This window comes from Triturus cristatus, chromosome 2_2, assembly GCF_964204655.1.
Source record: "Triturus cristatus chromosome 2_2, aTriCri1.1, whole genome shotgun sequence".
NCBI lineage: Eukaryota > Metazoa > Chordata > Amphibia > Caudata > Salamandridae > Triturus > Triturus cristatus.
Window position 1 is genome coordinate 1,064,480,641 of NC_140582.1, and position 25,892 is coordinate 1,064,506,532.

Below are 25,892 nucleotides of genomic sequence, written 5' to 3' on the forward strand. Positions count from 1 at the left end.
TACTGGACACTGGGACAGACCCTGGAGACAATTTTATCTTGTGACAATACCCTTTCAGACATCCAAGTTTGTTGCCAAACACTTGTGGATATTCCTCCATCAGTTGGGTTTGTAGAAGAGAGTGATGATCTATAGATTCAACAGCTTCTCTCTCCTTGAGTATGATGGGAGGAGAGCTGTTAGGATCCAACATGACACCCAGATATTTCTGATGCCACCAGCTGATAATACTGTCGCCCTTCTTGGAGACATAGACTTTCCCAGATGTAAGGCGACCCTCATATTCAACTAAACCCATAAAGTATCCTCTCAAATCAATAGGGTCCCCACCATAGGCCGTGGGGCGAATGTCAGGTTTTAACAGATTGATTTTTGAACTTAAATTATCATCAAAAAACTTGCTAGATACAATGGTAATTTTTGCACCAGAGTCGAACAATACTTTGGGTTTATGATCTTCAATAAGAATATAATCCAAAGGTCCATCACAACCAATCTGGACAATAATCTGACCACACTCAAAATCATGTTGATCACTCGAATTGTCCACGGCAATTTCATTAACACTTTGTCTAGACGATTTGATTCTGCAAGCAATTACAAAATGTCCCTTTTTCTTACAATACGTGCATATGGCATTTAACGCGGGACAGGATTTATCATTGGCCCAATGGCCAGCATTGTTGCATCTATAACATTTATTTTCTTTATTGAATTGTAATCGAGATTTATATTCCCTTTTTTCTTTTACTTGAGTTTTGGATTGAGTCTCTTTAGGCCTCAAATTTAAAGTTGTGTTAGTACTGACCACCGACACATCTTTATTGAGATCTTTCTTGATCTCTTTAACACACTCAAGAGAGTGTTCAATTCTTTTAGCTACAACCAAAACTTCATCTAGAGATGGCTCATCTTTGAGCCATAGTTCGTCACAAATTTTTTCTGAAACACAGCCCAACATAAATTGGTCTCTTATTCTTTCTTCAATTAACGTATTAAATTTACACGTTGACGCTAATCGTCTAAGGTCAGTGACATAATTCTCAATACTCTCACCTTCTTTCTGCATTCGTCTACCGAAATGGTAACGCTCTAAAATGGTACTGACCTTAGGCAAATAGTGAGCATCGAGTTTGTAAATACATAATTCAAATTCATTGAGATTACCTGCAGCACTGTTGGGGATATCGGGAAGATGATCAAAAACATCTTGACCTTCTGATCCCAGGCAATGCATAAGTAACGCAGTTTTCCTCTCTACGCTAAGAGAAGTACCACAAACACGGGCATACCGTTCGAAAACTTTTTTCCATTTGGACCATTTTATAGGAGGATATCCTGGTGACTGTAAGAAAAATGGAGCTGCAGTAACATTTTGCATATCCGAAAATTGTGCCTACAACAACTTACTTATGAGCTTATGTATATAAAAGAGTGAGAAAAAGTTTTCTAATAATGTATGCAAGGCTTGATGAAAATCTACCTCAGTACAATGAATGATAACAATAAGCCTAAATTTTATAAAGATGTTACAATCAGCAATAATAATATGTTCAGTGATTTGATGTATAGCGATGAGAAAAGAAAATACTAATAATAATGTTCACCGATATGTGTTTCACACTTGTAGAGGTCTTTAAAAATACAACCTTAATCTAAGCTGTGCGTATCAGTGTGATGTTGACACACACAGTGTATGACTGAGGGGTAAAACTGCGTGTCAGCAGGATCATAACACAGTAAAGCATTTAGTTACTTAGCCACTTAGAACATGCACCAGATGTAGGGGTCAGCAGTGTGTATAACTTTGAGAAACCCCTATTCCATGTATCACTTGCTTGAAGATAGCGTTGAGGGTCTCTGTGCTAAACAGTACATATAACACACAGTAAATATAAAAGCTGTGCGTGTCAGCGTTGTGAATTTCACTGCGAATAATTAGGTCCCAAAATCAATTACATTCTGCACGCAGATGAAGTATAGGCCGTGCGCGTCAGAATGTAAACAGTACGTGTTGTTAATTTCACCGCAAAGAATTAAGTACGACGCGCAGGTGAAACACAAGCTGTGCGCGTCAGCGTTGTTAAGGAACTACGGAGAAGACGCCAACCAATCCGCACTCAGAGCGTGAGCGTGTGCATAAGCTGTAGAAAAGGATCTCCTTGGTAGCGTGACGCTGCGTTTCAGTGACCAGTTAGACAATGGGGAGACGTCATCAGAGGCTCACCAGGCATCCACGCGCATCAGAGGCTCACGGGGCATCCACGCGCATCAGAGGCTCACGGGGCATCCACGCGCATCAGAGGCTCACGGGGCATCCACGCGCATCAGTGACTCATGGGGCATCCACGCGCGTGAGACAGAAGGTAACTGAACAAAAATAACTTTAACCGTTGCCAGTTCCATAGCGAACACGAATGAAAGTAATGACTTAATTATTCGGCAGTCATAAGTTGAAATATTAAAGTCTAATGAAAGTACAGTCTCAGAACATCGCCGAGTGAGCTCTGGAGAGCGCGTTTTAAATAAACAGTGTGAAAGAGCCTCACAAATCTGGTGCATAGGTGCCATGATTTTCCGTTAGTGTTTGAAGTTCAGGTATTACATGATAGAACTCTTTGGAATGGCTTGGGGGCATTGCTGATATGCTCTGAGTAGCAAAATGTTGTTGGTTCTTATATGAAGTGTAATATGAAGCGTATACACTAATGATACGGTCAAATAAGTGGCTTTTACATTTTTTATGTAGGTTTTTCTTCATTTCCTCCATGGCCAGCAGATATTTAGCTTTAGTTTAGCAAATTCACTGGAAAAACAACAGTTTCTTTTGATCACTGAGGTAGAGTCTTTTTTGCGCAGATAGAGTTTGAGTTTTATTTGGAAGAAAGAGTTTTTATGATGAATCACTAGGTCAATTATTTCTCTGATCCAAAAGTGAACTAATGTGACAATACAAGCGTGTTCAGTTTCTTTAAGTCTATAGTTTTGTTGCTCTGGTCTATATTTTCTAGATTTTGGTTGGTCTATATATCTTTCGTTATAGTAGCTAAATAATTGGGTAATCTATATTAGATTAAACTAGCCAAGTCATGAGGATGTTGAGTCAGAATACACCATCAATGCAAATGCATGCATGTACGTAAATGTGGTATTTCTATAGGATACATGTAGCCAAACAACAGCTGAGCATTGCACAGGGTCAAAGACAGCCATATGAACAGCCATATGATCTAGTATGAAACCTTTGTTTTAGGTTTTGTTTTAGCATATGAAAAGGGATTACATAGGACTGAATCTTTTTTGTTTATTTCAGTTGTCATGTGGTTGCATTGGACATGGGCACACACACTTCCATTTTACATACACACGGCGCAAGGTCCCCGGTCCTCCGTGCAAACTATGTTATGAATTGTTGTCTATTAGGTGACAGCCCTGGGTGGGTAGGTTAAACAGGATGCGGCCGGACTAGAGATCATGCATTTGAGGCATGGGTTTAGTTTAATATATAAATCACATGGGTCCTTGCTTAGGCAGAAGACCATTTCAACAGAATTGTCGAGGTCATTCTTTGCCTGAATTCTAGCCCAGCTAGATTCCATCCCTATCCTGAGAAGGACAACAGTCTGCTCTATATCAGACTTGGCTGTCGGAGGATACACGCACACAAGTAATTGGGAAGTTAGACCACTCTGTAGGATCTGGCAGATTACCACACATCCGGTGGTTTCCACATGACATACAGATACCTCGATATTTCGAAATGTAATACATATTCTACGCCCTGAAGAAGGAACTGTTTATGTGCTTCAGTGTTCCGAAACGAGCGTCGGCGTTTTGTTCTACTGATTTGTGCCTTGTCTCCAACTAATTATGGAATCATTGTATTACTGATTAGTTATTTGTTTAATGTGTTGTTTTTCTTTTGTGTTTAGTGTTTGAAAGTGTTTTGTCTGGCTGTCTGACTTATGTTTATTTTTGCATAATCATGTCATGTGTTGGACTACCACGTTTAGTGGGCTCCTTTCTGTTTTGAATAATGTGCTATTATTCTACATGCATATAATTGTTTATATGTACCTTTGAAGCAAATACTTATAACATTAATTGTATTTATGATTATTTATATATAGATATATATTGGAAAATAAAAAAAAGTGATAAAGTCTAAGTCTGTGGGACAGCTTCATATCTGTTTTGGATGAATCACTAATGTTTTGAAACCTTAGGGGGAGGATTTCGGTTTTTCCTTCTGGCAGATTATCACACCTATACTCATTAGGATAGGCAGAGCTAGATAGATGTACCGTTATATGTATTACTTTAATCTAATGCAAGTGTACAATGGTTGAATTTTTCATCCTGTTTACCATTCTTGTCACGCAAGTGACATTGGTCTGCTTCATTCTATTAATCATTGCAGCCCATATATTTTATACAAGATTACAGTTGTCTCAATAAATATTTGAAACACCACTTGTGTATTTATTGTGTATGTGTACCTCTTTAGGCATGCCTGAGTTACAAACAAAATGGTAAGATTAGTTCCAACAATTTCCTTGGGGGAATTAGTGTTTTGATGTTCTGAGGTTGCAAACACCATCTGGTGCCTTATCAGTTTAGGGTTCCATATTACGCATTGTGAGCTAGCCAGGAATCATTTCAACATATTCTGATGGTATGTGAGGATTCAGGCCCACATACTTTTGACACTTATGTTGCCCAAAAGCACAGTCTTACTGAGAAAGTAGGAACCATATGACATAATGACAGAGCACCCATGAGCAGTAGAGATTAGAATAAGGGTACTGGGGGTCTTATTTACTTGAGTGATTGATTGCTTGTTTAATTTGGATTGGTGTTGAGTCAATGCTAAATATAGAGGGGGACTAGGAAAACTTTAAGTTCCGGCATACAGGCTCCTACTATATGATACAAAAGGTATGCAGTTCCTGGAGAAAGGGAAGGAAGGGAGGATCTAGGTCAGGGAAACTGAGAAAACAGACAGGGGACCTGATTGCTCAGAAGAAAGAGCCCTCACACACCCATGTGAGTGTCATTCATCATCATCGGGCAGCTACTCATTGGGCCAGCGCTGCAATGCCCATTGGGCCACTCGAGGGGGCTCTTTGCCGTAGGTCTTTTGAGGAAGAAATGCCAATGTGAGATGAAGGCTGGAGGTGCTCTTGGTGTAAATTGGTGCAATGTGAATTTTGTATTTATTTTCGCTTTTGTATAGTGCAAGACTTATCCCCTAGGGTTGTCACAGCACTAGGTAGCTACCCCTCCTGTGATTAAGAGAACTTCACTTATAGAGAAATACATTAACTAAGGAAAAGACAGGTTTTTAGTGTATTCCTGAACCTACTGTGTTTATCAATAAGCTGGATGTCCAGAGGTAATGCGTTCCAATGGGCAGCAGTCACATAAGAAAATGATCACCCACCAGTTCTAACTCTCCTTATGTGTTTAGTTTTAGCGAGAGCTAAATTACACAATCTCAGGTCGCAAGTTGGAATATAAAATTCTACTCTGTCCCATAGGTTATTTGGTCCTGAGTTATAAAGGGCTTTAAGTGCATGGCACAAAAGTTTGAAATTAGCTCTTTTGCACATAGGTAGTCAGTGTAAGGCTGTCACACAAGATGTAGCAGACTTAAATCTCTCCATGTTCCAGATTAACTCGGCAACAGCGTTTTGGATTACCTGTAATCTCGTAAACAGGTTATCTGTCATGCCTATAAAGCAGGAATTACTATAGTCCAGCCTACTTGTTATAAGAGCCTCGACTATTGTTTTGCGCCAAGCTATCGGAATCCAATCAATACAGTCTTCTGTGAGGGGGAGTTTCTGATTGATTTATTAACTTTCTACGGAGAGCATTTATCTAAGGAATATAGAATAGCAGCATTCAAGGAGCAATTTGGTTGGATAGGTGCATCCTTCTTCGGAGAACTAAAATGGTTAGCAAAGTTTGTGGTTTTAAAAATGGCTATGAGATACCCAATTAAATTTAATAGGTGGGTTCTCTTGTTATGATTAAAAGGCAATGAGTGGCTGAATGTGAAAATAAAGGTCCTATCCAGCTCATAAAATATTGTTTGTACGTCAACAGAAATTATGCGATGAAGATACACACAGGGTGTTTACTGTTCATACCCGTAAATAAGCACTGTTGCATTTTGCAGGCATTAGCCAAAATAGTATTTTATTTCCTTGTCGTGATTACTCCATTGCTTCACTTATGTGTCACCTGCCTGTGGTTTGACTTTATCCCACCACTTGTTTTCATTAAGGGTGTAAACAGAAAACACCCTGTGTGTATCTTCATCGCATAATTTCTGAACTTGTTTAATTTTCTTTGTTGTTCTTTTCCAGGTCGGATTTTAGAAGTTCCCAGGTATACTTTACTGTGAGGATTTGGTTGCATGAGTGGTGTACCTTTTCCTAATGCTACATACATTTTCCCCAACCACAAGTAGATTAGGTTTCATTTTTCGGACCTGAAGAATTGCCCATAGCAACACTTGATACAAGAAACATGTTACACCAATTTACACCTACAGCACCTCCACACTACACCTCACATCAGCATCTCTTGCTCAAAATACAAAAGGCTCAGACAAAGAGCCCTCTTGAGGGGCCGATTGGACATTGCAGCGCCGGCCCACAGTTGTGGTGATGATAGAGGACATTTCATGGGCATAATTTATATGGATATGAGGTTAACATGTGGAACTGATCTATTGTTTTGTGGTGTTGGTACCCTTGTGGGCATGAGTCTTGCCATCCTCTGCACAAAATTAACTGTGTCTTGTAAGGGTAGGTTGCGTAACATGACGAGCCTTGAGTAATCTATCTATTGGTGGCTTAACACGGTTTAGTCCCTGATTAATCATTCATTGGCCCTCAATTCCTGGTCTTCCTTTCAGGTGAAGACCTTAAACTAATAGTTTCCTCTTGCAAGAGGTAGTAAGGGTCAGGGGTGTAATGCAGTGGGGCCCCCAAACCTTTAGGGGCCCCAAGGCCTTCAAGGGTGCCCATTCAGTCCAAAGCTAGTGAACATCTATGAGATATGGGAGACTCAGGGGCCCCTTTTTACATTCTGCAGGGGGCGCATCATTATGCGCAATGCCACTGATGGTGGTTCCTTGCCCTTACCTGCTACACATGACAGGAAAATGACTGCGAATAAGAGGCTAATGGGCAATACCCATGAGCATCATTCAACTCTCTCTCACGATCTGCTCATGATACCTCTAGTTCCACACACTCAGACATTCTGGAGCACGTGAGCATCTCATCAAGCAATAGCACCACCTGTCACTTGTTCTAAAGTCCACTACAATACGACAATGCATTCATCATCCTTTTGAAGGAAAAACTATAACAGATTCCTTCGAGCCATTCATATACAGAGCACCTGTTACAGTCATATATCTCTCTAATACACATACACACACACATCTGTAAGATGGATGGGCCTACATGTATGGCACGTGTATTCTTATTAGAAAAATGACTTACCCTACAACAAGTATTTGTGTGTAGCTGGAAATATTCGCTTACCCTTATCGTAACAGTAATAGGGAGTGCCACCTTCTTGGATCATCATGGCCCCAATTACCAAATCTCTCATACACCTTTTCAGATAACAGGTTGTTTCAGCACTTCCCAATGATTGAAGGAAGAAATTACAATTTGCGGCATCAATGATAACATATATAATAGCTCTAATTTTTTTAAAACATCAGAAGTTATACGAAGGTGTGATGTCTGATTTAATCTTATTATATTCAGACTCCTTTGCTAAGCAGCCAGGCTTGTGAGGAGCTACACAGCTTCTTGGAGTACGTTATGGTTATAATTATTACAAGAACCAGTCTTCACATCCAGGTGTCAGTCTCTTCCATACGATAATACTTGCTTTTTAATGAGGTATCAAAAGCCTGCAAATGGCTCAGTGAGGTCAATGTTCCCTGTTGAATTTTTGAGTCACCTATAGCAATAATCTTGGTACTATTAAAGTGGATAATACAATGACTTTGCTCTGTAACAATGAAGTGTAAGGGCATGCACATATAAAAATAGATTATTTTTACTATTAAAATCTCCTTTCATTACACATGTTACATCATAATCCTTACTTCCTTTTTCAAACCATATTGGAAATCAGCAGATAGGGAGCAAAACAAAGACACTCTCAGAAGAGAATATCTAAAGAAACACAGACTTTTGGATGACCAGAACACATTGTAGCCAGGAGTAAAATTGAATTGCCTTATATAGATCTAGTTTAAGATGCTTTGCAGTATGCAAAAGGTGCTCTACTGGCGTGATCTCTTTTCTTAAGACATGGACTAATGTCCCATCCTTTGTTATGTTTCTACATATGGGGTTTTCAACACATATCAAGCTAATTCGAAAAAGCATTCATGAGTACGGTAAGCAGTACTGCAGCAGTATTTGTTAACGTACTCTGACATGCCTTTGTGAATCAGGTCCAAAAAGTCAAACTCCCAAATAGTAATAGTGCTCAGTCCTTTCTAGTTGTATATACTCTACATAACTGTTCCATATACAGCCCGTTTTATTCCCATTTAAATGTTCTGGAGCCAATTTTAGAAGATTTGCAAGGGTATGTAAAAGAGTACTATATGGAGTACTACTTCACATACTCATAAATGCTGATGTTAATCTGCCACATAAGAGATAGGACAGGATTAGACCACGATTTCTGGCCAGAACTTTTTGAATATCATTTGTGAGTACGTAAAGTAATAATACTAGACTATTATTTCTCATTTGTACTCCAGATCCTTTGCAGGCCTGGAAGACGATCTAATGGTGACTGTCGAACATAAACCCAAATAAAAATATTATAAAAATGATGGAAGTATTGGGTAGTCTGAAACTAGATTAAACAGGGACATATAGTCCTGATCCTTTCCAAGCCAATCTGCAAGAAAAATAATGACATAGAGGGGCCTATTTATTAAAGCCATTTTGGAGTACATACTATAGTGCTCCTTTACTAATTTTTTTATTTTTAGTGTTTTCTATAGCGTAAACAAGACCCTGAGTAGATCAGAGCGCTTTACAATACAAAGCAAAGCAAGTATAAAAACATTTTAGTAAGGTTCAGCAGAGAGTAAAATGATAATAGAGATGATTTGTTCGATGAAGTAGGAACAAGTTCAAGTACGAGCAAATCATATAAATGAGTAAAATTCAGTTCACAAACTTCTGGCCGGAGAGCTCCACCTCTGCCTCTCCTATCTTTTATTTTCACGATTCTCTGCTTCAGTGATGGAGATGTCCGCAGTTGTAGGTATATGATTTAGAAATATATGTGGGAGTACTTGGAAAATGGCACATTCTTACCCTTTAATGGCTTTGGTGAAAGAAAATTGAAGGAGAGATTTAGAGAGGGGCATGATAATACAAAACACATATTCACAAAGGACTAAGACAATTGCAGTTCACAAAATTCTTATTTAAATCTACTTCAGTAGGATTACTGAAAAAGCAGGTATAAATGTACTCCAGCCCATACATACGGTAAGCCAAGCACACATGGACAACCACTGGTACTGCAAAACACTCCAGTAAAAATCAATGAGGACAGGCAATAACACTAATATATAGGGAAACATAAAATACATTAATTGAAATAATACTTTAAATTAAACTTTATTTTTCATATATTATTAAATATTTTGTAAATAAAAATACATTTTGATGTTTTAATATACATAGCATTTTAAAATCATATGTTGTATATATTGTATATATGTTATTTATTTTAAAACTAAATAAAAAATAAAATAAAATGTAACTTGCATCAAGAGCCGTGACACATTCAACATAAATGATACTTTAAGGGGTGATGGGTGGGTAAAACATTGACTTTAATTACATTTGTAAAAAAGTAACTGGTTTTAGAAAAATAAGGCTATAATTTAATGATATGTTACGTTTTAGTGCAGGTGTGCTGTCCCTTATTACTGTAGTAGTACTGGGTGAGAAGGAGTTAGGAGCATGTTTTTTATAATGTTTTAATTAAAAATAAATAATCTTAATTGTTTTAAATTTAAAAATAATTTTCTTAAAATTCCGTTTTACTTTCTATAGGGACCTCTCGCCCCTGGGACGGCGATCTAAAAAAACTGCTACAAAGTTACTAATAGTGGCTTTTCGGTTATAAATTCGGTCATCGCATTCTTCACCCTCTCATTTAGGAGGTGTAGACTTGTACCTCTACATCTAAGTGTAGCTATCCTCATGGAAACAATGAATTCCATCCATGAGGAGGAGATTTACACCTAGGTGTAGGTCTATAAAACCATAGATCTACGTGTGCAAACTTAGATTCGTGAATCCCCATGGAGAAGTGATTATCAATCACAACCTGCCTTCTCATCTTTGGAATTTTGCAGGAAGTATGATTTCTGTTTCCTGCTAGTACAGCTTGTCAAATGCACTATTGATCAAGTAATATATACATGAATATAATATGGAGAACATATATTTCATAAGCTGACTGTATGGAAATGCTGACTCTGTCCTAGCCAATCAGAAGGCTTGCAATTCTACATAACCTACTGTTGTAGACTGAAATCTAGGTTCTATTAACATCTGATTCAGGAACAAGATGAGGACAGTTGCTTTCTTTGTCTCTCTTTAGAGCGTGAGGCTGGAGACTGCTGATTAGTGTTATTTCCAAGAATATCCTGTTGTGTGCTCTTTACTTTTACAATGCCACTTTATATTCGGCTTATGTCCACAACTGGAGGGTTGGCAATTAACAGCAATTAACATACAAAAGCCAATACAACTTACAAAAGAAAGGATTTATTGTATAACAAATGTAAATTAGTGCATGAACAACCAACAACACGAAAGATTTTAACGGCTCGATGCCACAATAACCTCAGTATACGTTGGGTTCATTAAAGACATTTATACTCTCTGGTGTGTTCAGGAACCCTGAATAATTCTCAGTCAAAATGATATTTGACATAGTCTAAACTCATAGGGAATTTTAAGGAAAATTACATTTGAAACAATGTATATACCTCACGTTTACGCGAATAGCTGTTTCACTAGGAAAAGAACATTTGTTACATACTGTCACTATGGATTTGTATCTACTCCAAATGTAGCTCATGTAATGACCGCTATGCAAACTCTGTGAAGCATGCTGATATATTCGGGTCAAGTTTGCGTTATATGAAACTCGATAAATAAATAACCACTAAGGGCCCGATGTAGGTGGCTAAATACCGGTCGGTAACCCCGAAATTCGGTAATACCGAATCACTAATACCGAATGGCTTTACATTCATTCCTATGGGCCTCCAAGCCCATAGGAATGAATGGGTAGGTATTCCTTATTACCGAATCGGTATTACCGATTCGGTAATAAGGAATATTAAGGAATCTGTATTTTTTACCGATTCATTAGCTACATAAGAAATGCCGATTTCTTAATACCGAATCGGTAAAATTTGGTATTAAGAATTCGGTATTTATGGATTATCTACATCTGGCCATTAATGCTGTATTGTTCAACTATGACTCTTGTGAATCCCCTCAAGTACCTCTTGTAAACGTTATGACATAACATGTAAAGCGCTCTGATATATTTGGGTCTAGCCAGCGCTATATAACACTCAAAATAATAATGATAATTTGCAAAATCTGCAAACCCTACTTGTGTCTCTATGCAGTGTGTTGAGTTTCAATTTCGAAATGTGTATCTTTCACACATCTGTCAAGGTCGTTCCAGGCTGTCCAATATGGCCGACTCAGAGGATTTGGCACTTTAACCTTACTGTGAGCCCTGTTGTGTTAGTCCATCTCGCATGATAGGGATCTCTGTGTTTCTCTCCTGTCATGGTGAGACACAGACACAAAGGCCTTACAGTACTCCCTCCCTCCATCATGCCCAGGACATGGGCCCTCAGCACTTCAGAACCTCTCAGCTTGTTTCCTGATAAACACATGCGGGGTTAACATGAGATGATGTCAGAGGAAAGCATCAGTGCTGCCTGGGTCAGAGCTGAACCCCATCCCTCACCCTGAAGGGCCTGCTGGGCACACAGCAGAATGGGAGTATGAACGGCGGGAATAGAGGGGCGTGGCCACAGTCAGAGGAGGGGGAGGAGTAAACTGGAACAACTGGCCCATTCAAGGATTTCCCATTAAGTATTAGAAACTCTGGCAGCAGCTGCAAGCTCAGGTAGTACTGTTGTTTATTTAAAAACTCCAAACAGCGGCCAATATTTCAATTTATTCCAGATATGCTTCTTGTTTCGTTTTCCCCGTCCTGCGATTTTAAGGAGCCCAGGAATGTTGATCGACCACACTTATTAGCAAAAAAAACACAGGCCCCTTTCCTCCCGAAGCTAATACATCTATCAGTCTGCTCTGAGCATAAAGTAATTCACCTTCTGAATAAATTGTTCATTCACATCTCAGCTGCAAAGAAAATATTCTTCTCCACTTTTGGCTGTTCGTTAGTCTATTACATTTAGGCCATTCGTATTTGACAGCGAATCAAAACCCCAGTGAGTGGCTATATTTTCGTCAGAACGTCAGAGCAGTCCACATACGTCTTGCACATACTGCACGTAACACGTTGAGGTTTGTCTTCACTAATTCTGGACCTGGGGTTGCAGGACATATTATCATTAGTCTATGAGAAGCAATTGTCATGCAGATTTCCTGTGGATGTGTTTTTGCTGACAGGTTTATGTACTGGGTGGCTGTGTTATCCTTACGTCAGTGCAGAATGTATCTGTAACTTATCTTCCTCTTCATGCCTGCAGGGGGGATTTAGACATTTCATTATCATTTAAAGGATGACTGTAGCACACGCCCTCCAGTTATATCTCTGCAGTGGTTCATTTGTTAAAAACTAAGGGGCTCATTACGATGGCGGGCGGACCTCCACCGCCGGCCCGGCGGTGGTGATCCGCCCGCCATCGTAACCTGATTTACCCACCGCCAGATTACACAATGGCGATGGGTAACGTCCGTCCGTCTGCAGCTTTTCCGCCGGTCGGCAAGCGGAACGATTGCTGACCGGGCAGACTTGGGCCACTAATATGGTGGCAGTGCCTAGCAGGCACCGCCAGCCATATTAGGATGCTAGGTTGTAAAGGCCTTTCCATGGCGGGGATCTGCGGGGGTGGGGGTGCACTTGGGGGATATCCATGGTACCCCCCTCGATTTCCATGCACAAGGTGGCAGGCACTGCCACGTTGTGCATGGAAATGCACAACATGGCAATTTGGCATTGCGGCAGGTGCTGATATAAGCAGCACCCACCGCAATGTTAAATTGCGAAATGCGACCGCCAGGGTGGCGGTCGAATCCTAATTCGCAGTGCTGGACCGCTGCATGTCTGGCGGCTGGTCCCAACACCACGCAAGCCATCCTAATCACCCCCGTAGTGCCAGGGCTCTCCTCAGGAGGCAGGGTGCACCAGCTAATTTCTCCTGTTAGCGCCGCCTAAAACAGAACTAACTACTATCTATGAAACCCTACAAGTGGGGGGAGAATGTGGCATAATGGCTGGAGCCGTTAACCTCGGAGCTGAGAAACCAGGCTCGAAACTCTCGGCGTAGGCTCAACATCCTGTGATTTCTGGCAAATCAATTACTCTCCCTGTGCCTACCAAAAATGAATGTGTCCTTAACTGGTGCTCATGAAAAGCGCTTTGGATTGAGTTCACGCTATAAGCACTGGTGTTGATTATTAGGTGCCGGTACTGAGCACTGGAAACCACCGTCTCAAATTAAGCACTGCCTACCCCTCACTTGCCCTCCCTCCCACAAACAAGCACAAGACTTTTCAGAGTTGTTAACCCTACTGCTGTATTCAGCATAGAAATTAATCTACATTTATAACGATAACCATATACATAACACAGGAACTCAGGAGTAAATCGTAAACACCCGCTGAGTATAATTCGGTGAGTATAATTATAATTTGCACGTCTCTCTCACACACTTCTTCCTTCAGCACACTGTTTGCCATACCGTCACAAAATAAGCTAAGAACACCTCTCTAGTCTCTCACACACAATAACCAAATGCTTCCCACTTAGGTTCAAAACAAACACAACACTCTTCCATCCATGCACTCCCCCAAGGTGCAGCGTGGCACCCATCTGACGATGCGCTTTGGCACCACACTGTAGTTTGTGAAGTGCAATGTGAATACTCCAATACAATATACCAAGGCGTGTGGGTACTTCAAAAGCATATGAAGAGGTTTAAGCAGGGAGGTGGTCATGCTGGGGTGTTTTACTCCTTTTCTGTAACCCAATCTAAATGAAAAAGATGACATATTTGTACATACATCTTTGTTGATTGTTTCATTTACAAACATTGAGGGCCAGATTCACAAACTGCACTTTGTAGTATGTTTTCTCTAATACAAATTGCAATTCACTAACTACAGGTGGAATTTTGCACCCACACATTACCAATACTTATGTGTGTGGAGTTCTGCACCGGACTGTGGCGTCTCTGAACACTTAAGTATAGGTTTAGCGGCAGGGGAGAGGGTTATAGAAGCGCAGACTTACTACAAAGGGGGATGGGATTAGGGAGGAGTAAGAGAGGTTTAGTGAAGGTCAGGGAGGGGCTAAGGGAGGGACATCATTTACCCACACAATAGTAAGTCTATTGCAATACTCAGTGGGGGCAGACATGCAACTTATACCTTTGTAGTAAGTCTATGAATACTGAAATTGGTAAAATTACTCCATGATGTAAACTTAGTCAAAAGTGTACATTAATTTTGTGATTCAGGCTTCAGACTTCAGTAATACAGTGAGGGCCATGAGTTTCATGAAGGCATGTTTTTTAAATGTGTCTTCGGTGAAGAGGGTGTGTTTAAAGGCAATCAAGCTCAAGACAGTGTCCTCAGAAGAAGACCAATCAAATAAGATCAGTGTTGAAAAATGACACAGACTCCTCATATTACCTGTCTCTTCATAGAGATATCATGTTTTTACTAGAAAGATTCCTTCAAAACTGGTTTGCAGCAGTGTTGAAATTATCTCCCCAACATCTCTACTGAAGAAAAACAGCCACAAATCTATAAAAAAGGTAACATGTATTTATGCATGTATTTATTAATTTATTTATGTACTTGATTATTTATTTAAAGTATTTAAGTAGAGCGGACCAGGCAGAGGACAGCAGAATGCTTTATACATAGCAAATTAGAGGATAACTTAGAACATACAGAAAAAAGCAGAATTATTATGTGGACATTAGTCAGTGAGGTATTGTTTGAAAGGTCAGGATATATAGACTCATGGGGTTCATGAATAGTCTTGAAATTTTCTGTTGACCACTATCATTCTGCGGTTATTAGTAATGCCAAAACAAATATACTTTTCTTACTGACAGAGGTACAATCTTGATGCAAGATCTTCTCAAAACATCTCCCTAAATCATGTTATAGATTCCTAAATCCTTCCCTATAAATATAAATGTCCCTTATCAGTGTGACTCTTTTTTGAAACAGATAAGCAGTGGGACAAGTCTGATGCCAGCCAATGATGAGAATGTTAAACGTTATATTACTTTTCTTGATGGTAAAATACCATATGCTTCCAGTCATATGACCACGGAGCCCTACGGTCTCCCGCCATCCTAGCAAACTCCAAACCAAACTGCAATTCTTGTATAAGCAGTTACCGACCACCCCTTTCCCAATTTGCAGTTTACAAACATTCAGAATAACTCTATTGCCTCATTTCCTAACATGGCAGTCCCACTAACCAGAGTATTAGGCATCAAGGCATCTACTAGAAACACCCACAAAAGCAGTATATCCATAAGGCTCTAAAGGAGATGATGGGTACTTCAGTCCAATTGAAGTTTGATAACAATTGAGAACCAATCTTCCACAGAAATAATAGGAAATTAATGCAAATCCACACCCTACATGTCTCTGAAATTCTTGTCAACTGGCTATGTAAAATAGGACACCTTCCACAGAATCATAGGAAATTAATGCAAATCCACACCCCACATGTCTCTGAAGGTCTTGTCAACTGGCTATGTAAAATGGGACACCTAAAATCAGCAACTGAGTACAGCTTCACTTTCAGAAGATAGAAAATGTGATGGGCAACAGCATTTAACTAAATGCTACTGTGACTTGTATCTTAGCCCACACACCACTGTTTTCGATGAGTCAGGTTTACCTTCTGCAATCAATATGAATAGTGTCTGCCAAAGGAGAATAAGGAGGGTGATAGAAATTGGGTTTCTGGTTGGCAGTCGTATTCACTCTGTCCAAGCAGGAACCAAACTCCTAGTCAGGGTAAGTCACAACACAACCTAATTTATCCTGTGCTCTCCGTCTGGTAGCTTGGCACGGAGCAGTCAGGCTTAACCTAAGAGGCAATGTGTAAAGTATTTGTGCAACACTTCATACAATAAACAAGTGAGAATATCACAAAAATACTCCACACTAGGTTGGAAAAATAGATTAGAATTTTATGAAGACCAAAACAAGACCAAAATGAGAAACATCCAATAATTAGAATTCAAGATATGAATTTTTAAAGATTACATGTAAAAATGGCACTTAGAAGCAAGTAGCGCCTTAGGAGTTAATAGGTCACAGTGGACCAGCACAAAGTCAAGAGTTCAGGCCGATGGTGATGGAGCGCGGGCCGGATACAGGACCCACGCAAGGCCCGCTGAGCAAAAGTACCTTAATCCTGGTCGCAACAGCGAGCTGCATTGGTGATTTCCACACAGTTGAGATGTTGCACCGAATTTCTCTACGGAACTGTAGTGATGCATTGGTTCTGGGAGCGAAGTATCTTTCCGAAGTTCAGTGATTCCGAATGCGATGCACCCGGTTTCTCCACTATGTAGAGGCGATGCGTCAATCTTCTCAGCGCAGTGGTGGCGAAGTATCGGTTCTGAAGCAGTGGTTCCAAGTGCGATGCAGCGGCTCTGAGTGCGATGCACCGGTCAGGTTCTCACAACAGCAACGATGCGTCAATTCTGCTCTCGCAGCAGAGGATGCATCAGTGTACTGGAGCAAACACCTAGGTTCACTTGCTAAGGTCCAGCACTGGGGTGGCACCACTTGGCAAGACAAACTCAAAAGCAGATGAGCCCACGGGTTGGAACAGGATGGTTTTAAATCTTTTGTGTCCCTGAGAATTAGGCAACTGGAGTAAAGCCAGAAAGCCCTCGCAGTCACTCTGGGTTCAAGTGCTGCAGGTCAAGTCTTTCTCACCCAGGCAGAAAGAGAGCAGCAGGCAGCAGGGCAACACAGCAAGTCAAGAGTTCAACAAACAGCACTTCCAGCAGAGTGGCAGTCCCAGAGCACCACATCAGATCCTCTTCTTTCTGGTAGAGTGGCACAAGTCCAGTAGTGTACTGAAGTCATGGTGTCAGAGGTCCAGTACTTATACCTAGTGGTGCCTTTGAAGGGGGGGGGAGACTTCTAAGAAAGCTTCGAAGTCCCCCGAGGTTCTCCCTTCCTGTCCTGGCTCCAGACACACTACAGTGGGGTAATGGAGCCTTTGTGTGGGGACAGGGCACAGCCCTTTCAGGTGTGTCAGCTCCTCCCTCCCATCCTGCTCAGGATGGCTCATCTGCATGCAGATAACCACTCAGGCACACCTACCCGTCCTTTGTGTGTGACTGTTTAAAGGGAATGCAGGAATCCAGCTGTCACCCACACCAGACGTGTATTCCAGAGACAGGAAAAAGGCACCAAATGGCTAAAGTAAGTAAGTACCAATATTCTAAAAGTGCCATTTGCTAAACTGGAATTTAAAATCCAACTTGACCATAAGTTGTGATTTTAAATTGTGACTTCAGGGGCACCAAACTTGAAAAGTATGTCTCTTCACAATTGGGAATTACACTTTAAAGATGTAATAAGGTTATCCCAATGTTATCCTATGGGCAAGATAGGCCTTGCAGTAGTAAAATTCAGAATTGGGAGTTTTTCACTATCAGGACATATAAAACTTAAAAGGACATGTCCTGGCATTTACATACATGGCACCTTGCCCTGTGGGTAGACAGGGCCTACTTTAAGGGGGACATATATATTTATGAAAAGGGAAGGTTTAGCCCTGGGAAGAGGGTTTATTTGCCATGTCAAGGTGGCAGTTCAAAACTGCACATACAGGCTCTGCTATGGCAGGTCTGAGCCATTGTTAGAGGGCTACTTAAGTGGGTGGCACAATTAGTGCTTCAGACCAACTAGCAACTTTTAATTTACAACCCCTGGGTACACATATTGCATTTTATATGTAAATTAAATTTGCCATTTGGGAATAAACCAGTGGTACCATGATAAGGGGAGAGGGCACATGCACTTAAGCAATGGTCAACAATGGTAAAGTGTGCAGAATCATAAAACCAGCAAAGATTAGTTCAGAAAAATAGAGGGAGGGAGGCAGGCAGGCAGGCAGGCAAAATGTTGGGGGAGAACCACCCTAAGGCTGTCAAGTCTAACAGAGAGCAAAAGCACCTCCTGCTTAATTAAAGTGCTTACTAGCATCCACCATATGTGATTCCCAATAGCCCTCACCAAGTCATCATGTGCTTGGTGAGGCTTGGAAAATATTTTCCCATTCAGAGTTCTCACACCCACCCACAGTTCACAGCTGCTTTTTCTCCCAACATCTCTGCCAGACCAACCTCTTTTAAGCTGGTTCCCCTCAAACTTGAAAATCACTAGAAAACTGTATTCTACGCTCATGTCTCCACTCCCATTGAGTCACTCTTGTGAAAGAGGCATTCCTCTCTGACATTATTTCAATGTCATAATTACTAAGATATTAGCACTAACCCATAAACAAATTATGAGGATGAGCTGAAAGTAAGTATTAACTGTTCCTGCTTCTATTCCTCGCTCGGTAACTCTAATATATGAAAGATTTATTTTTATAGAAGAGAAAGCAGAATGGCAAAAATATGAGAGAGGTGTTACATAATGCCGTAGACGTCTTATCAACTAAGTTATATCTTATCTCCCAGTTGAAGGCATTGCTTCCTCCCCATTGAGTACAGCGTCATATAGTCAAAATGCTTACACTACCTTCATCACAGCATTGCCTTCAAAATGGCATTCAATGAAATCCCTAACTATGAAACAGTCCATTAGGCATATTGAGACTCTCTGTAAAGCCCACCTTATTGACAGTCATTGAATCGCTTCAGGATCTGCATTCAGATACCCCTCCATTCTCCAAGTTTCATCAATCCTGAGCCCTCAAGAGTCTCCAGGTCACCAGATTAGCCAACACAATAACATCTTCTGCATTTGACAACGACCTATTGAATCTAACCAGATAACCACCATTTCTAACAAGGTAATCCACTGTTCATATGTACATGCAACAACCATTCAAATTCCAAAAGGCTCCTGCAAGCTCAAAAATATTACCTACCCTCTCAACTATGTCCAACAAAAACACTCATAACCATTCAACTGGTGTTATTTCAAGATGCCCTTCACAAGCATGAAAAAGCTATCTATGGTGGGTTCACCACAGTTGTCTCTTGGCACTGGCTTATCACATAAAATGCCCTCATTTTTATGAAAACATGTTTCAATCCCATATCACCATCATAAGCATCAAGGAACAACATCTACCTCATAGTAACTCCATTATTTAAATTGACTATGAATGCCAACAGGAGGTACAGTCACTTTGATGCACAGATGCTCACTCCTCTGGAAACAGATTCCATATCAATCATTTTCTACCTTTGAATGCTTGGATATTGAGATACTCTTCAAGAGAATGTATATGAGCCTTCATTGGGATCCTTTCTCTGGTACATCCAACGCAGAAGGTTTCTGTCCTTCCAGAGCTCGTCTTGGAACCCTGCACTGTCGTTTGACAGGTGTACCCCCCAGTCAAACTCCCCACCTACCACTGTCCAATGAGCAGGTTGGATCGGAAGGAGCTGGCAGGCAGCTAAAGACACATTCCCCAGGGGGTCTGGGGTGGGCTGCCCCAGGACCCTTGCGGTACACTGGGAGGTCAACTGAAAGACAATGATGTCCTTTGTACCTTTTACCTAAAATTCCCGAGGAAGACAGCCTGCCTTTCTTGTATTCAATGCACACTGAGTAACAGAGGGGGCTGTTGGAGCCAACGCATCCAACCTCTTGTAGTCCTGGCTGGGCTTAGAGATTCAAATGAGCCGTCATTGGAACTTTTAGAGCAGCCTGGCCATCAGGTTACGCCATGCATTCCTATGGTGCATAACCAAATGTCTGGGGTAGGAGCGACCAGATGGCCAGCCATCTGGTCGCACCAGTATTTGGAAAAAATATTGAGTTGTAAATATCGAGAGACAGAAACAGCATGTAAAAATATCCTTACACAAAAATATTTTGGTGCAGAAATATGGTTGTCAAGAATATTATTTTTCTCATATAAGAAATATCATTATTAAAAATATCGTTGTTAATTTCATTTTTAATAATGTCGTTTTAAAAAATTAAATTTTTTAATTATCTTAATGTGTTATAGCTCATATATTAGTTTTATGTGTTATTATTATTTGTATAATTGTTAGTAACATTTTTTAAATATATTTTCTAACTTTACGTGATATATAATTTTCAATTTGATTGCTAATAGTAATTTACAGTGTTGTAGCAGGTTGCAAGGTTTGCAGGTGTACCGGATGGGAAGGTATTTAACAATAAATCATGAATTAATTATTAATTATTTAATTGATTATTAATTATGTAGATTGCGTAATGATTTTATTTTTTAGTTATGTTTTAGGTGTGAGCAGCTGGGTTTGTAGGGGTATAGGGTGGGAAATTAATTAATTAACAATTATCTATTAATGTATTATTCATTATTTAATTGATTACTAATTGTGTCAATTGTGTAATAACTTTGTCTTTTAGTTATATTTTAGGTGTGGGCTGTTGGGTTTGTAGCGCTACAGGGTGAGAATTTAATTAAGTAATAATTACTTATCAATGAATTCATTATTTATTATGGATTATTTAATTGATAATTATTTATGAACATTATGTAACATTGATTTATTTTAGTTACATTTTAGTTATGGGTTGCTAGGTTTGTAGAGGTATAGGGTGGGACGTTAATTAAGTAATAATTAACACATATTTTTTAATTGTATCAGTTAATTGATGATCAATTATGTAAATTGTATTAAACTTATTTTTGTGCTATATTTTAATGTAGGGTGCTAATTTTGTAGGGGTATAGAGTGGGAAGTAAATTAATAAATACATTAAAAAAATAATTAGATAGTTAATTATTAAATTGTGCAATAATCATGTAAATTGTTTAATCGTATTTTTTTATACATTCTTTTTTGGGGATTATTAATCTTCATATTAAGAGTTTTATATTTGTTTTAAATTGATAGGGTTATTCAAATATGTCATGTGTTTGAAGTGAAGTACTTTCCGTACTTTAGATTTATTATGAAGAGAATTTAAGTTGTTTTTGTCATGTGATGTTTATCATGGTTTATGTGGACTGCTCTATGATTAACCACTTCACAAATGAAATAGCATTTGGCTAGTGATAGTTTTATTTACTAGGCCATAGTGTTGAAAATACGTAGAGTGCAGCCATGCCCAATATCTACATTGGAGTCTTATTGTTAAAATGCTTTTGGTTAGCAATTTGTGAGGGTTGCTCCTTCTACGCTAATTCCCTAGACACACTGCGATTTCTTCCACTTGGCAAATGAATGCATGACTTGTATCTAGGTTGCAATGTCTCCATATAGGCATTTTTTTCTCTCAAATGGCGGCGCAAATCCAACGATGGCCGCCAACATCCAGTCTGTAATACTTAAACAGACTGGGTATTCATTCACGTTTATTTAGAATTCTGAATTTTTTTAATCAAATTTGGAATATTTAATTGTGTACAATCAACTGTGGTTGACCATATGCATGATATTACTGTTTCAACTATGCATGAATTGATATCTGGACGCAATTGGCTACATTTCTTAATCAGAGATAGTAACTTTATAAGTACTTTACACGCTCCAAAATGAATGCTGTTGTAACACTTCCACTGCCAACAATACGAGACGAAGTCCTATGTCCATGTCTTTTGTTTATATATGCACAATCACTTTGTTGGCTCAGCATGTGATCAAGGCAATTCTTTGCCGAAACGCGTAACGACTGAGGAATAAAGTTCAATTTTTGCACTTGCAGAGGACTGTGAGTGTGCGCTTTATTGAACAGCCTTCGACACCGTCTGCCACTCCACCCTACGCGCACGCCTCCACGAAGCAGGGATCCGCAACAAAACCCTGGACTGGTTCACCTTCTTCCTCACCGGCAGAACCCAGAGAGTCCGCCTCCCCCGTTTCCAATCCGAAACCACCAAGATCACCTACGGCATACCCCAAGGATCCTCCCTCAGCCCGAGCCTCTTGAGAAGTAGGCAAAGGCATGCCTTTTATCTGGAAGGCCTGGTCCCCTTAGGCTGGTGCTACCATCTAGCAGACAGGGCCGTTTGACCTGCCCGGGGCAGGGTGACACCCATCCAAAAGGTTTGCTCGGTTTCAAGATGTCCACCAGTTAGCTTGGTGTTGAAAAAAACATCACCAGTGATGTCTCATGCTCCAAACCAATCTAGCCAATGGATAAGTATGTTTGGCTACTCAGTGAACCTCGTCAGCAGCCAAACAGGCCTAATATGAATTATGTCAATGTCTAATCTTATCTTCGTGGATGATGAAACGCACCCATGGTTTTATACCACATATGTTTTAGTTTATGTTATTAATTGCTACTCCAATCTGATGTCGTAATGGAACTTTATACCAAATGCATCTTATCATGTGAGGTCCAGCAAATACTTTCTCCAGTCTCACGACTTGAATCATATCATGACCATGAAATACATTCTCCAGTCTAACAACCCTATTCGTGTTGAGTGGTCTGATCAACTCAAGATCCCATTCTCGTTCAACTTTGAGTAAATAAGTTTAATGGATCATCCCGAAGATCTCTAACTTTGTCAATGAGTAGTAAATAGTATGTGGAAGTCAATAATTCATATTTAATAAGTTTATCTCCTTTTATCACAACACTATTACTTACAATACTGATGAATTGACTCCACTCAAGTAAAATGAAAAAAGCCATATCCTCAGTGTTACTCAATGGAACTAACTTAAGGACCAAAACTTGAGAGTATCAAGAAATTCATGCATGGAAAACATTAACTCTGTAAAGCATTCTATGCGATGTCTTATACAGAGGCAGCTATGGCCCGATTCACAAAGGAACAAAGGTATTCTGCCCTGAGTGCAGAGACTCCGCACTCGTAACTTTACGAGTCGTAAGCCCCCTTGTGAATTGGACCCAAGTATTTATCTCTTTGCGGCAGTCAGGCAAACATCAAATACACTCCCCTGTAAAACTCTTTTTATGGGGTTCACATTTTGCATAATGGGAACCATTGAATCAGGGGTGCAGCACGAGTTGCCACAGTCTTCAGTCACTTTTGAGTTAGAAATACACTGTCTAGTACAAAACAGAAGATAGGCGCAGAACAAATATTGTATGACATTACAAAATGCCAGAAAGCACTGGCCTTACAACTAAGATTGGTTCATGTGCTTTTGCTGTCAATCGCATCAATTGGGGAGCCTTCCTGGAATATATTTCACAGACGCTGGACTTTTGTATTTTAATAAACTGGTTTTAGGCCGTACAGATACCTATGGCCATACATTGGACAGATTTCTGCAGCTGGAGTTCAATGCAGCATGGTTCAACACCATGATCTTAGGTTGGAAAAGCCAACTCTTGTTGCTATGTGGGCCCCACTGGCTCCTACTCAAAAAACTTTGAAACAAACTTTCCAAGGTCCTGGTCTACAGATGGATTATTGCAACATAATCAACAACATGGCACTAAGAAAAATTCAGAAGGTCAAGAGAGGTCAAAAACAAGTGGTCTAACTCTGTCTGAAGCCATAAAACTGCTCCTGCGTCACTCCAGCATTGAATGAACTGCATTGACTTCAAATCCGCTACCTGCCCCAAACCGTCTAGCTACACAGTCATGGAATGCTCTCAACGTAAAGCAAGGGAACTTACCAAGACTGTCGTTCAAGCGTGCTCAAAAGACACTCCCATCAATGAACCATTCTACAGATATCAAGATAAGTTTTCAGTCGACAATTTTACTCAGTAGGAGGGCTAGTGCTTCATTTAAGGCATTTTAGACAGCTGCCTTAAGGTGCCACCACAATAGGCCACAAGTGGGTGTCAGGTTGCAACAAATGCCCTCAAGAATGAACCTGTTGCAAGCACAAGGGCATGGTCCAAACAGCACAAGGTGATGTTTTTTCAGGGTTCTGGAAATCCTGGTAAAGCAGCAGCCCAGTAGCATCTGTGAGGTGAAAAAAGGACAATGGGCGCCATGTCGGCACATCATAAAAACAATTAACTAGATACAATAAATGATTAAAGTTAAGTTATGGACCGTTTACCACATAAGTATGCAATGTCATAAACAGAACTGAAAGTCAGATAACAGCATTGTCCTAATTGTGTTCTTTAGGACAAGAGGTTAAGAGAGCCATGGAGGCGGAACAAACGTCTGTGTGTCTAATGCTTTCTCCTCAACATGCTTTGTTGTGTTTTTAATGATTGCATGAGGGGATCTTTGTTTTAATTTCATTATTTTCCATAACTGTAATCTTATTTTCCTGTGTTTACCGATGATCAATAAATCATTTTAGGTGAGACTGCAAGCAGTGAGCGACAACTTACCTGTTTGATTGATTTATTTTGAATCATACCTTACATTTTCAGTGGTTCCTTCTGATATAGGTAATATGCAAGAGTTATAGTCAAGGCAGCAAAGTATATCATAGGTTTATACAAATCCATTTAAATGAACATAACTCTTGCATACATGGCTGTGAATAATAATGTAGGCAACAGGTAATAGCACTCTGTTACCAATGACATCCAACCTGATCAACAACCACGAAGAGGCACAGCACAAAGTACACTTTATTTAAAAATAAGGCAAAACATGTCAGGACATCGATTATTATATTTTTTATGTGAACCTGTTAGTTATTCCCACGATGTAGGCTCCAGTGCTTCTTGGTAGTGTAAACATGGACTTCGGCTGACTTCTAATTCCGGCCCCTCATTAATCATGCGACCCCCTCATTAATCAAACACGGGGGGGGTGACAAAGGATGACGAAACTGAAAGGATGAGAGCAGAAAGTGATGAAGCAGAGAAAAAACTCCATCAAATCAGGCGCCTCCCTGCGGAGAAAGAGTGTGACAGTCCATTGTGATGCAGCCCCCCCCCCTCCTCCTCTTGGGACTGGCCCGTTCAATACACTCCTGAACTCAGGCCGAGGTCACCTCACATTGACTTGTGTGTACATCAATAATGGCGGTCATTATTCAACGGACATTAGCAAAGGGGGCCCAGAAAGTCATTTCAGAAGAGATGTGACGCTTAATAACCCCCACACACTGCTGCTGTCTTTGTATTCGTTTCTAGAAATACATCTAGACCTGCTTAATGCATTCTGGCTCTTTGATTAATGTCACGTCATCTAGTAAGGTCGATGAACCTTCAGTGATGCTAATTTTTAGAAGCGGACCATACATTAATTCACCTCGGCTTGAACCTAATTTGATGTATAAGTTTGGAAAGACTGGGGCAATACGTTGTATTTACAAGGAATACTTTAAAAATTCAAACTACAATCACGCTGCTGCTATGCTTTTTCACAAACATATAAATTACGTTTATCACGTGGTTGTTGTTTACTTAGAAATAATTGTCTGGCTGATTGTTGCTTCCCTCTGCAGTAACT